This window comes from Meles meles, chromosome 15, assembly GCF_922984935.1.
Source record: "Meles meles chromosome 15, mMelMel3.1 paternal haplotype, whole genome shotgun sequence".
Taxonomy (NCBI): domain Eukaryota; kingdom Metazoa; phylum Chordata; class Mammalia; order Carnivora; family Mustelidae; genus Meles; species Meles meles.
Genome location: NC_060080.1, coordinates 78489668 through 78504302, shown reverse-complemented (window position 1 = coordinate 78504302; position 14635 = coordinate 78489668). Strand labels below are relative to the sequence as shown.

General features: G+C 39.2%; 1 pseudogene; it reads right to left on the bottom strand.

Annotated features, from left to right (window-relative positions):
* Positions 1-3298: 3298 nt before the first annotated feature.
* Positions 3299-3453, bottom strand: LOC123926219 (annotated as a pseudogene).
* Positions 3454-14635: the final 11182 nt, after the last annotated feature.

Below are 14635 nucleotides of genomic sequence, written 5' to 3'. Positions count from 1 at the left end.
GTTTATCTTCCGATATCAGTCCAATGTTCCCACTCCACTTTACCTGCCCACTGGCGTCTTCTGCTCCTGTAGAGATCCAGACGTGTATAATTCTGATCTCAGCCTGATTTCATGGGTGATCGGAGTTCTTTGGTAGGTAATCAGCTCACTTTAGGGTACAGGTTGACACGGTGCCTCCTCCTACTTCCCTGCCATCTTGACCTACCCTAAATAGGAAAATAGTTTTAATTGAAAGATATGAATAAAAAATATAAATGGTTAATAAGCACATGAACAGAAGATAAATTCCACTAATACTTAAGGCAGTAGTGAGCTATCAGGCTTGCCCATTGCATAAAACAAAACATGTATTCAACCCACCTTTTGGAAACAAAAGTCACAGATAAGCTTCCAAAGAAAAATTTTCATTTCCATTTTAACATTATATTTACAGAATGCACCTTGTCATGCAATATGTGTTATGTTTTTACCACAACTCCTTGAGATAGACAGAATTCTCTCTAATTTAAAATTAAAAATGAGATGCAGTCTGATTGAATTCCTCAAGGTTAAAACACTGGTTAGAAATGCAAAACTAAGGACTGTAATTCCACTGCCAACAACAACATTCAGAGGTCACAGCTTTAGAGATGTGCTCTCAATCACTGGTGTGTTTTAGGATGCGTGCTGGTGTTGTGTAAAAAGCCCAGGGCGGGAAGAGTCAGGAAGCCGAAGATCGAGCCTTATTTCTCCTAACTAGTCCACCACACTACCATGGACTTTTATTTCCTCATCTGTAAACTGGCATTGGGTCGGACGTGATGACATTGCCAACGTTCCTTCTGGCTGTCACGGTTGATGTTTCTATACACCTAGTGACCATGTCACCAAAGGATCTTGTTTGCAACTTATTCAGCATGACTGTCGAGGTGTATTCTGAGCGTGTTGTTGTGCCTTTACAATGCCCTGTCCTTAGTGGGATGGGCTTCCTCAAGACTTTCCCAGGGCACCAAATCACATCTCATAATATTTAAAAGGGAGGACACTTGCCTACTTGGGATAGTCATGCTCACTTAGTTGAGATGCCTCTAGATGACTGTGTGGTATTATCTAAAGAATGTGGGGTGACTGAGCACTGGTGAGGACATGGCCTTCAAAGAATTCTGTTAATACCATGCTGGCAGAGAAGCACGGAGGGCAAACTCTTCCCCAGTCAAATCATCTCTCCTAGTTGAGCAGAATCCCTTCTCCCAGGAAGATTACTCCTTAGTGCTCTAGGAAAGATCAAGTAGTAGAGGGCACTCTGGCTTCCAGAGAGAAGGTACTCATGGATAGCCAGGTCTGGTGTACTGAGTGCTCAATGGAAGTGTGTACCACAGCAGACAAAGTTCTAGGGTGTCTGCCAGAGAGAATTTTATAATCTACATTAGAAGACAAATCCATATAAAGGAAGGAGGCAGGAGCTGAATCTGAGGCCCAATGAAATTCTTCATTGTGTATAAACATACACATACAATTTAGCCAGAATTTGAAGGGAAAACACAGAGCCATAGATTCTTCTTTACCAACTCCATACCCTCAACAGAAAGTGCTGACTGGAACACCTGACTGTTTTTAGCCATCAGTCTCTCTCTTGGATTAAATGAGGTCTCTGCTTCTTTGGTTTCTTGAGGTGTTCTAGTGAGGTTTGTTGCCTTCGTATGATGAAAAACTTAACACTTTTTAATATAGTTTAGTATAGTTTGAATACAGTTCAATATAGTTTGGATATAAATCTTGACTTTTCCTCCACTTGGCCTTTATGATACTATTTTCCTTCCAAGTGGCATTAAAGGAAATTTTATAAAAGAGAATTTTATTATTTTAAGACCCAAACGAAAGCACATTTAATTTTTTCTCACTGTTTTGGATGTACAGTCTTGTGAATTGTGAATTGTTTCCTTTCTGGGGAGATTTTGGCTTTATCTGATATACATTCATATCATTTAATAGTGAACATTTCCTAGAAGACTCATAATATTTTCTCAGTGGTTGAACATTCCATACATACAATTTATTCCTAACCCAAATACTCCCAGACTGCATGTCCCATATACTCACTGCAGTTGCCAACAGCAGACTTCTGCTATTTAATTTATGTGTTTTCAGAGAGAGGGGTGGAGCTTTTAAATCAGTCATTTAACACAAATACATTTAATTATTGATTTTTAGCAGTTTACATTACATTTAAGCTCAGTAACAACCTTCAGATTTCTTCCATGCAAAGCAAGAATGTTCCATGCCCTTGATTTAACCCCCTCTGAACCAGGTGCTTATCTACACTATTAGCAAAAGTATTTTACAACACACAGCCAATCCCTAGAGTTACTTCTCTCCACTATATCACCAAGGCACTCAAACTGAGGCAAGAGACAAATGGTAGTTAAGGGAAAGAGTATGGTGGGGCAGGTGGACTTCAGCACCCCAAAGAGAGACCTGACTCTTTAACAAGGGCAAGCATTTATTTAGAGCTCTTTCTTTTCCCTTGGTACCTCTTCACCCCCATGTTTGACCTGTTTTGAATAGTGAATTGACACCTTTCACTACAATGGAACTCAATAATTTAGGATGGAATAAAATATCACTGTCTATGATTTTCATTTTAAAATTTTAGGGGTGCCTTGGTGGCTCAGTTGGCTAGGCAGCTGCCTTTGGCTCAGGTCATGACCTCAGGGTCCTGGGATGAAATTCCATGTCAGGCTCCCTGCTCAGTGGGCAGTCTGCTTCTCTCTCTCCCTCTGCTTCTCCCCCTGCCTCTCCCTGCATGCTCATGCTCTCTCTCCCTCTCATCCTCCCTCTCTCTCAAGTAAGTAAAACATTTTAAAAAAAATAAGTAACATTTTAATTATTTTGCCCTTCTTATGAAATCCTTTGTTTATAAGACAATGCATTTATGTTTCATATTAGTTTAAAATACTTTAAGTGACCTTAGAAGATTGTCTCAATGTGGAAAGCAGAGCAACTATGTTTTTTTCTATTTGATACTGTTTCCTAGTAGGTACTCCATCAACAACAACTGTTCATCAGATAACTGCTAGAAATGCACTTTACAAAATAACCCATATAATACTTTCTCAGTATTCTGGTCCATCTGATGAGTGTTAAACATGCCAGCAATTCAAGTATTAAATAACTTGCTTCAGTCCAGAGTTGATGTCTTTCTCTTCAGGGCTGTATATGATTACATTATTTATTCTTCTAAATAAGGTCATCTTGTGATCCATTTTGTGCCCAAGAATCTCTACTCACCTAAAAGTTCAGATTTATTGGATCAATATATAAGGTTAAAGTTGTTCCACTACTTCCCAGCACAAGAATTTCTCCTCCTAGAGGTTCGGGTTATGCCTTGGATGCATTCCATGGAAGGGTTTTAATTAGCAATAATCGCGCCTCGGATAAACCTCATTGGGTACGATACTGCCACTGCGCAAAGCTTCCATGGAAGGGTTTTACATTTCATTCTTGACCTTGAAAGAACATGGGTATGAGAAAGGATTGTGGGTGAATTAATGAGGAAGGCAAAGTTCAATGAGAGTCTGAAAGCTGATCAAGTCTGCAGAAGTTACTTATTAGTCTGTGATTTTCCTTGGACCTCGGATTCAAAAGCTTTACAGTTTTCAGGAGGTACCGAACTCAATTTGTCTGGCCTTACAAGATGGTCTCCTGTTTCTTGCTCCCCATACAGTTTTTAATGGCACTTTAGAAAACTATGGTGATCTTTTGACCTCAACAGCTGGTAATGTAACAAAGCTGACTTTCGGATTTATAATGTATCTAAATATACTTTATAAGTATAAGACTAGCAGTGTCAAGCAAAGATTCAGAAGTATTTTATCATTTAAAAAATCCAGGAAAATAAAAAAAGTCAAATCATATCTAGTCATACATTTAAATAATTGCTTTTCTTTATAAAAATGCATTAAGAAATTGAGACAATGCCAGTAAATCTCCATATTTATTGTTGGCTATGGATTTTGCCCCCCAAAGTAATATATCAAAGCCCTAATGGCCCATGTGACTGTATTTGGACATTGGATTTTAAGGACGTAATGGCATCATAATGGTGGAGACTTAATCAGATGGGACTGATAGTCTTGGAAGAAGAGAAGGAGGCCTCTTTCTCTCTGTCTTTCTGTGCAAACAGAGGAAAGGTCATGTGAGGATCCAGTAAGAAGATGGCCACCTAAAAATGAGGAAGAGAGGCTTCATCAGAAACAGAACCCCAGGGGCGCCTGGGTGGCTCAGTGGGTTAAGCCACTGCCTTCGGCCCAGGTCATGATCCCAAAGTCCTGGGATTGAGCCCCACATCGTGCTCTCTGCTCAGCAGGGAGCCTGCTTCCCCCTCTCTCTCTGCCTGCTGATCTGCCTACCTGTGATCTCTCACTCTGTCAAATAAATAAATAAAAATCTCTAAAAAAAAAAAAAAAAACAGAAACAAAGAAACAGAACCCTGTCAGACCTTGAGCTTAGACTTTCCAGTCTGCAGAGCTACAGGAAAATAAATTTCTACTCTTTAAGTTATATAGTCTGTGGCATTTTGATATGGCGGCCCAAGCCTTCAGAATAGCTGTCATGTGGTTCTGTCTAGAATGCTTGGTTGTTGGCAAATCATGACGTGGAGCTCTAAAAAATCACTTTATTGGGTGGTCAGAAGGAAGTTCTAACCATGGTATAGCTCTAATTAGCATAAAACATTGTGAGATTAATATTCCAGGAATGTAAACCAAATGCATTATTTTAAACTAAACAATGGCCGAGTCTGTCTATTCACCACCAATGAAAGAGGATTCCTTAGGATTCATTTTGCCCAAGGTGGAGAGAGCTGCTCCCTGGAGAGAGCCTGGAGAACACTGTAGGAGAACTGTGCAGCTGTAACATTGTCAGGACCAACTTTCCTGGATTTGCAGAAGTTGTTCTGCCTTCTTCCACACAAGTAAGCATAGAGACAAACAGAAAACATTTACAGAAGTCAGAGATGATTACTAGAAACAAAAGAATGTATTGCATGGAGCACTGGGTGTGGTGCAAAAACAATGAATACTGTTACACTGAAAAGAAAAAAAAAATAATGTAACTGAGTCATCATCCACAAGCACAGAGAAGCTAAAGCTTAAGTGACTTGCCCACAGTGCTCATTCACAGGAAATAGTCAAAATCTGCAGTCAAATGCTCTGCCACTGAGCTATGCCCCCGGAAATATTCAAAATCTGAAACCAAGTCTCTTGACTTCCATCATCCATGCTCTTACCCATCCACTGCACATAACTCCTCTCCCTACATGAAGACTATGACTGAGCATACAAAAATGTATGTCACAGATTACATGGCCTAACAAAATGCTTTGTGATATCATATAATGTGTGCGTGTTACTCAATGGAAAACAACCTGAAATATGAGATAATTTTTAACACTGAAGCCATTTCAAACAGCTGCATATTAGAGTGGAACTGTTTTCCTTCCTTTATAAATTATCTGGGAGGTGGACCAGTCGAATGGTCCTCATGTATATTCAGGAGAAGTCAACAAACGTATTTACTTTCCTTGGCTGGTTCTTATTTTGTTATCTCTTAATAGAGGTACATTCTTGAAGGAAATAGAATGATTTGGTTGTGCGATCTTTATTAAAATCATTTGTAAACACTCTTCCATAATGGAAAAGAAGCAACCTTGAAATAAACTAAAACACAGTTATTTTTCTTGACTGAAAATATGTGCCTAAAAAAGAATTTCAATTCACTTTCAACTATTAAGGATGCTATATTTTTTCAGTTTTATTGAGAAATAATTGACATACATTACTGTATAAGTTTAAGACCTACAATATGATGGTTTGACTTACACGTACCATGAAATGATAACCACAATAGGTTCAGCTAATGTCCATCATCTCCTATAAATACAATAAAAAGAAAAGAAAGGGGAAAAGAGGGAAATTTATTTTATTTGTAGCATAGGATCTTTGGGGAAGAAAATAAATAACAACAAAAAACATTCTCTGGTCAAGTATCATATGGTTTCACTTATTTGTGGAGCATAACAAAGAACATGGAGGACATGGGGAGATGGAGAGGAGAAGGGAGTTGAGGGAAAGTGGAAGAGGAGATAAACCATGAGAGACTATGGACTCTGAAAAACAACCTGAGGGTTTTGAAGGGGCGGGGGGGTGGGAAGTTGGGGAACTAGGTGGTGGGTAATAGAGAGGGCATGTATTGCATGGAGCACTGGGTGTGGTGCAAAAACAATGAACACTGTTACCTTAAAATAAATTACTAAATAAATAAATCATTCTCTGAATTTCTAAGATACTTAAGATTGCTCCAAATTTATAGTCTGAATTTAATAATACAGATTTTAATGTTAATTGAACCTGCTTTCCATTTAAAAACTCTTTGTCTCGAAGCAAAATCCACCACAGGTAATGACTTTCTAATTGTACTTTTTCATGTAGTTTGTAGTATCTAGGTTTTTTTGTTTGTTTTTCCATTTCCTCAGTAAACTGGCAACAAATGGTTATTTTGAACAATTCACATCTTGGCAATTTAAAATTTTGCTACAGAATCCATCAATAATTCCACTGGCTGCTCACAGGGAGTATCATATTCTCCAACAAATCTTGGGCAGCCAAGGGAGCACTTAGGTAAATTGTCTCACCTAACACCACAGCCCTGTAGTTCATAGTAGAAGATGAAAGCTGAAATCATAAAATAAAGGCTCAAAAGGGAGTCCGTTCACTCTGGGAATGATGTTGGACTGTAACAGATTTTCTAAGTTACCACACTAATAAGTAATGATTCTTGCTGCATGAAATAGTTCCCTTATGTGTTTTCTAAATTCCTGCAGTTGCACTTTATTGTGCATTTCCTCCCATTTAGTCCTCAGTAACAAATGAAGTTCCTCATTAGAGGAGATGAAGAGTGTTAGTCACCAACCTTTAAATAAGAAATTTTCATAGGCTTGATGATAGGTATTGTATATAATCTAAACATTTTATTCTCCACAATGAATAATCTCACTTCCCTGCATCTTTCCTCATCTACTCTTGTTTCAGAATCCCTTAGTTCACTCTGAGAATTGGAAGGAACAACAGATAAGGAATTGAAGGGTAAGGCTGTAGTCATGGTTCTCCACAAATTAACTGTATGCCCTTGGATAATATACTTCCACTTTCTGAGCTTTGTCATTAATGAAATGTGGAGTTTGGACACAATTATCTCTAACTATTCATCCATCTATAAAACCAAATTTCTGATGTCTCCCTGAAATCTGTCTAGTTCGTCCCTTTTAGTTAGGGAAGCTACAACTGGACACAGCACGCTGGTGCTGAGTACAGAAATTAGTTCATCACTGTGGCATGCTGTATTACTATCTCTGAATCCTGGCCTCATAATATTTTAAATTATTGGATGTAAGGGGTGAAAGAATTATTAATATCCATGTGGGGCTTTTCCAACAAATCTCCCTCAGCCTTACTAACTTTAAATTTTTTCAACTTTGTTTTTATGTGTATCAGCTAAAGACATATCTAATTAACATTCATTTTGTTTGCTACATATTATTTCCCAAACATACTATTTTATTTTGATAGTCTGGGCAGCCATAGACTAACAAACCTTTCCACCTGGCAGCAGTCATTTACTGCCATAATTATTATTCTCACAAATCAACAAGGAACATATTTAGCAGTGTCAGGGCTGGTGTTGGCCTCAGAGTAGTACCACCAATGTTGACACTGATCCTCTGATAAGTCCTCTCCGCAAAATGACCATGAGTTACGTGATCCACCCTAGACTACGTTCCCAATAGACTTATTTTTCATTTACCTACTTATTTGATTATATTTAAGACATACATGTTGTATTGATCTACTATTCTTGAGAGATAGAGAAGCAGCCTAAGCCAAGAAGGTGACACCTAGGAACCTATTTAGACTATATATGACAAAAGAAAACTTAGCATGGAAGGATAAAGGAAAAAAAACCAGAAATGCACCTAATTGAACTATATTAATTACTATACTAAATATGATCGGATTAAAATTGACAATAAAAAACAAAGATTATCAGAATGAATAATAATATAAGACCAAAATGTATGTTACCAATATTACACACTTATAATAAGAAAATTAACAACTTTGAAAGAATCAAAAGTTGGTTTTTCTAAAATATTAACAAGATTGATAAACTTCTATCAAAACTAATAATTTTTATGAAATCTTGCCATTTGCGGCAACGTGGATGGAACTAGAGCGTATCATGCTTCGTGAAATAAGTCAATCGGAGAAAGACAACTATCATATGATCTCCCTGATATGAGGACATGGAGAAGCAACATGGGGGGTTAGGGGGATAGGAGAAGAATAAATGAAACAAGATGGGATTGGGAGGGAGACAAACCATAAATGACTCTTAATCCCACAAAACTGGGGGGAGGTGGGATTGGGAGAGGGGGAGGGGGCTATGGACATTGGGGAGGGGAGGCGAACCATAAGAGACTATGGACTCTGAAAAACAGCCTGAGGGTTTTGAAGGGTCAGGGGTGGGAGCTTGGGGAAACAGGTGGTGGGTAATAGGGAGGGCACGTTTTGCATGGAGCACTGGGTGTTGTGCAAAAACAATGAATACTGTTATGCTGAAAAAAATAAATAAAATCGAAAAAAAAATTAAAATCAAGCAAAAAAATAAAAAGAAAAAAAGCCTGTTATTACTGTTGCCTTGTTTTATCACTTATCATTTAGTTTTCACAGTATCATTAAAGCCTCTGTGCCTCCAAAAAAAAAAAAAAACTAATAATTTTTGTAAATGCCAAAATCAAGAATGAAAGCAGGACTATCACCACAGATCCTTAGAAAGAAAATAAGAAAATAAGCTATCAAAAGCTCTATGCCAACAATTTTGATAACATAGATGAAGTGGAAAAATTCTTTGAGAAATATTGTTTCCGAAGTGGATACAAGAAGATATATAATCTGAAGAAAAGTATCTAGGTTAAAGAAATTGAATTTGTAATTCAAAATTTTCTCAAAGAAAATTCCTTACTCAGACACCTGGCTCAGGGTAAATTCTATCCAACATTTAAAACAAAAAAATATATATCACACAAAACTTTTTGGAAAATAAGGGGGAAGGGATGCATATCAATGTGTTTTATATGGCCAGAATAATCTTTTTTTTATTTCTTTTCAGCATAACAGTGTTCATTGTTTTTGCACCACACCCAGTGCTCCATGCAACATGTGCCCTCACTAATACCCACCACCTTGTTCTCCCAACCTCCCCCCTCCCACCCCTTCAAGACCCTCAGGTTGTTCTTCAGAGTCCATAGTCTCTCATGGTTCACCTTCCAATTTCCCTCAACTCCCTTCTCTTCTCCATCTCTCCATGTCCTCCATGTTATTTGTTATGCTCCACAAATAAGTGAAACCATATGATACTTGACTCCCTCTGCTTGACTTATTTCACTCACCATAATCTCTTCCAGTCCTGTCCATGTTGCTACAAAAGTTGGGTATTCATCTTTTCTGATGGAGGCATAATACTCCGTTGTGTATATGGACCACATCTTCCTTATCCATTCATCCATTGAAGGGCATCTTGGTTCCTTCTACAGTTTGACGACCATAACCATTGCTGCTATGAACATTGGGGTACAGATGGCCCTTCTTTTCACTACATCTGTATCTTTGTGGTAAATACCCAGTAGTGCAATTTCAGGGTCATAGGGAAGCTCTATTTTTAATTAAGGCCAGAATAATCTTCTAACTGAAATTTGAAAATGACACTATAAGAAAAGAAATTATAGATCAATATTCCTCATGAACACACATACCCACACAAAACCTTAACAAAATCCAGCAATATATTCAAAAGATAATACATTATAAGCAAATAGCATTCACCTGAAGAATGTAATATTGGTTTAATACTTACACATCTATCAACTGAAATCACTGTATTAAACTAAATGAGAAACTCACCCAATAATTTCAAGAAGTATAGAAAAAGCACTTGACAAAACCCAACAAACTCAGCAAACCAGAAACAGTAGGAAACTCCTTAATATGATAAAGGACATTTATGAAAAACCTGTAGCTAACATCACACTTAATGGAGAAATATGGAATACTTCCACCAAGGAAAACATCAAGCTAAGGATGTTTTTTTTCACCAATCCTAGCCAATATTGTATTGATTCTAAGAAAAATTTAAACTGTCCTTATTTCAGACAACAGGATTTTGTATGAGGAGAATCCTAAGGAATTTAGGGGAGAAAAAAAGCAGAAACAACCCCCCAAACCCAAACCAAATATCTATTAAATGTAATAAATAATTATGTGAATTCAACAAGGTCACAAGATGTAAGATCAATATACAAAAAAAGAAAAAAATCAATTCTGTTTCTATATACTAGTGATAAATAGCCAGAAATAAACATTTCAAAATGATGGCAAAAATATGTGATATACTTAGGAATACATTTAATATAATATCTGCAAGACCCGTACTGTGAAAAATACAAAATACTAATGAGAAAGACAAATACCAATAAAGAAAAAAAAAGAAGAAGAATGAGATATGAACCAGATTCCTGTGTCCAAAGACTGAATATTGCTAAGATCCCAATTCTTCCATATTCATCTATAGATTCAATGCAGTTCCAACCACATACCCAGCAAGGCAGCTTTTGTTTTGATTTTTTTGGGAGGTTTTTTGGACAAGGTGAAACTAAAATTGATATTGAAAATGTAAATGGCCTTCAATAACGAAAACAACATTCCGAAAGAATAAAATTGGAGGATTTTCACTATATGGCCAAGAGTTCATATAAAGTTATACTTGAGAAAATGTGGTTTCCATGTAAGGATAGATAACAGATTATGGAATGATACAGAGAGTACAGAAATAGATTGTACATTTATGGTCAATATTTTTTTTCAAAGATGTCAATGAAATTTAATAGAAAAATAATTTTCCCCAATGGAAGATGCTAGATACATTAGATACTCACATATGTGTGTGTGTGTGTGTGTGTGTGTGTGTGTGTGTGTGTGTGTACACACACACATATATATATAAAACTATACACAAAATTAACTGGAAAAGGATTACAGACCTAAGGAAGAGGCTAAAATCAAAGCCTATAAAAGAAACAGCTGGAGAATATCTTTGTGAACTTAGGGAACAAAAACATTTATAAGCACTAGAGGGGCCGCCTGACTCGGTGGCGGCATTTTCCTGCTGGAGCAGAGACAAGGGAGACATTTTGCCCTTTTTGAAGGGATATAAATATCCTGTTCAAAGCTGTGAAGATGTGCTCTTCTAGAAAAATATGGCAGGGAAGTAGGAGGAGGCGCCTTTTCAAGCTGTACCCTAAAGTAAGCTGATAACCTACCAAAGAACTCTGATCACCCATGAAATCAGCCTGAGATCAGAATTACACACGTCTGGATCTCTACAGGAGCAGAAGACACCAGTGGGCAGGTAAAGCAGAGTGGGAACTTCGGACTGATACCGGAAGATAAACAAAAGGGGGAGGGAGCCACCAGTGGCAACCAATTGGAAAGTAATTCCCCAATATGAGAGTGCCCTGTGTCTGGGGACCAGCATTAACTTGGAGTCTGGTTGAAAGCACTCAAAAAAAAAAAAAAAAAAAAAAGAGCAAAGGATCGTGGAGGGAAATTGTGGGAATCGGGGCGGTTAGGGATGGGGCTTAGTCCCTGGACCCAGGAGAGCCTCCCCTGACACTGAGCCAGAGAGAGTGCGGTGGAGAAACAAGGTCTTGGTCCCTGAGCTGCCAGCGCACCTGAGAATGCATGGGGTCCAGCTCCTGTGAGGGGCTGAGAGCCTAGCCAGATGGCAGAACTTGAGACGCGTGCCCCACACCCACCCTCAAGAGAGGTGCGTGCCAGCCCGGAGCTCTTAGACCCAGTGCATGCCACCCAGCGCTCTTGGACCCGGAAGGACCAGGTCCAGCGTGGCACTCTCAGACCGAAAAGACCAGGCACTCCCAGCCGGACCAGTGGGAAAATCTCTGTGTGCGATCACTGCTTGGAACCTCTCTGGTGGTCTGGAGCTGCCCAGACAGCTACCACTGCTGTGGTTTTGGGTACAAGGAGGAGATCCTGCATCCCCAGGGACCGTGACTCGGAACCTATTCTGTCTGAACCTCTGCAGAGCATTCTGAGGCTTCTCTCTGAGAGGGAGGTCTGGGTGCAGTTTGCTCTCCTCTAAACCTCCAAAAACCATCAAAAACTGTCAAGGTGAGAGAAAAAAAAAACACAAACAAAAAAACATAAAAACATCCAGAGAACAAAAGCCTAAAAAACCAGTTTCCTCAGAGCCCACCCCCTTGAGGGGGGAGGGAGGACTTAACTCATGGAACATCATTGACTGAAAACCCACGTGGCAGGCCCCTACCCCAGAAAACCAAACAGGAAGGAAGAAAAAAACAAAAGACAACAAGAGAACAACTACCACTACCTCATAGATACAACTTTTTTTGTGTGTGTGTCTATTTCTTTCTTTTTTTTTCCATTTTATTTATTTTTTCAGCGTAACAGTATTCATTGTTTTTGCACAACACCCAGTGCTCCATGCAAAACGTGCACTCCCCATTACCCACCACCTGTTCCCCCAACCTCCCACCCCTGACCCTTCAAAACCCTCAGGTTGTTTTTCAGAGTCCATTGTCTCTTATGGTTCGCATCCCCTTCCAAATTTTTTTTTTTTAAATAAACATATAATGTATTTTTATCCCCAGGGGTACAGGTCTGTGAATCGCCAGGTTTACACACTTCACAGCACTCACGATAGCACATACCCTCCCCAATGTCCATAGCCCCCTCCCCCTCTCCCGATCCCACCTCCCCCCAGCAACCCCCAGTTTGTTTTGTGAGATTAAGAGTCATTTATGGTTTGTCTCCCTCCCAATCCCATCTTGTTTCATTTATTCTTCTCCTATCCCCCTAACCCCCCATGTTGCTTCTCCATGTCCTCATATCAGGGAGATCATATGATAGTTGTCTTTCTCCGATTGACTTATTTCACGAAGCATGATACGCTCTAGTTCCATCCACGTCGTCGCAAATGGCAAGATTTCATTTCTTTTGATGGCTGCATAGTATTCCATTGTGTATATATACCACCTCTTCTTTATCCATTCATCTGTTGATGGACATCTAGGTTCTTTCCATAGTTTGGCTATTGTAGACATTGCTGCTAGAAACATTTGGGTACACGTGCCCCTTCGGATCACTATGTTTGTATCTTTAGGGTAAATACCCAGTAGTGCAATTGCTGGGTCATAGGGTAGTTCTATTTTCAACATTTTGAGGAACCTCCATGCTGTTTTCCAGAGTGGTTGCACCAGCTTGCATTCCCACCAACAGTGGAGGAGGGCACCCCTTTCTCCACATCCTCGCCAGCATCTGTCATTTCCTGACTTGTTAATTTTAGCCATTCTGACTGGTGTGAGGTGATATCTCATTGTGGTTTTGATTTGTATTTCCCTGATGCCGAGTGACGTGGAGCACTTTTACATGTGTCTGTTGGCCATCTGGATGTCTTCTTTGCAGAAATGTCTGTTCATGTCCTCTGCCCATTTCTTGATTGGATTGTTTGTTCTTTGGGTGTTGAGTTTGCTAAGTTCCTTATAGATTTTGGATACTAGCCCTTTATCTGATATGTCGTTTGCAAATATCTTCTCCCATTCTGTCAATTGTCTTTTGGTTTTGTTAACTTTTTCCTTTGCTGTGCAAAAGCTTTTGATCTTGATGAAATCCCAATAGTTCATTTTTTATATTTATTTTTATTTGTTTATTTACAGCATAACAGTGTTCATTGTTTTGGTATCACACCCAGTGCTCCATGCCGTACGTGCCCTCCCTATTACCCACCACCTGGTTCCTCAAGCTCCCACCACCCCCCACCCCCCTGCCGCCCCTTCATAACCCTCTGGTTGTTTTTCAGAGTCCATAGTCTCTCATGGTTCATCTCCCCTTCCAGTTTCCCTCAACTCCCTCTCCTCTCCATCTCCCCATGTCCTCCATGTTCTTTGTTATGCTCCACAAATAAGTGAGACCATATGATACTTGACTCTCTCTGCTTGACTTATTTCGCTCAGCATAATTTCTTCCAGTCCCGTCCATGTTGCTACAAAAGTTGGGTATTCGTCCTTTCTGATGGAGGCATAATACTCCATTGTGTATATGGACCACATCTTCCTTATCCATTCATCCGTTGAAGGGCATCTTGGTTCTTTCCACAGTTTGGCGACCGTAGCCATTGCTGCAATAAACATTGGGGTACAGATGGCCCTTCTTTTCACTACATCTGTATCTTTGGGGTAAATACCCAGCAGTGCAATTGCAGGGTCATAGGGAAGCTCTATTTTTAATTTCTTCAGGAATCTCCACACTGTTCTGCAAAGTGGCTGCACTAAATTGCATTCCCACCAACAGTGTAAGAGGGTTCCCCTTTCTCCACATCCTCTCCAACAGACGTTGTTTCCTGTCTTGCTAATTTTGGCCATTCTAACTGGTGTCAGGTGGTATCTCAATGTGGTTTTAATTTGAATCTCCCTGATGGCTAGTGATGATGAACATTTTTTCATGTGTCT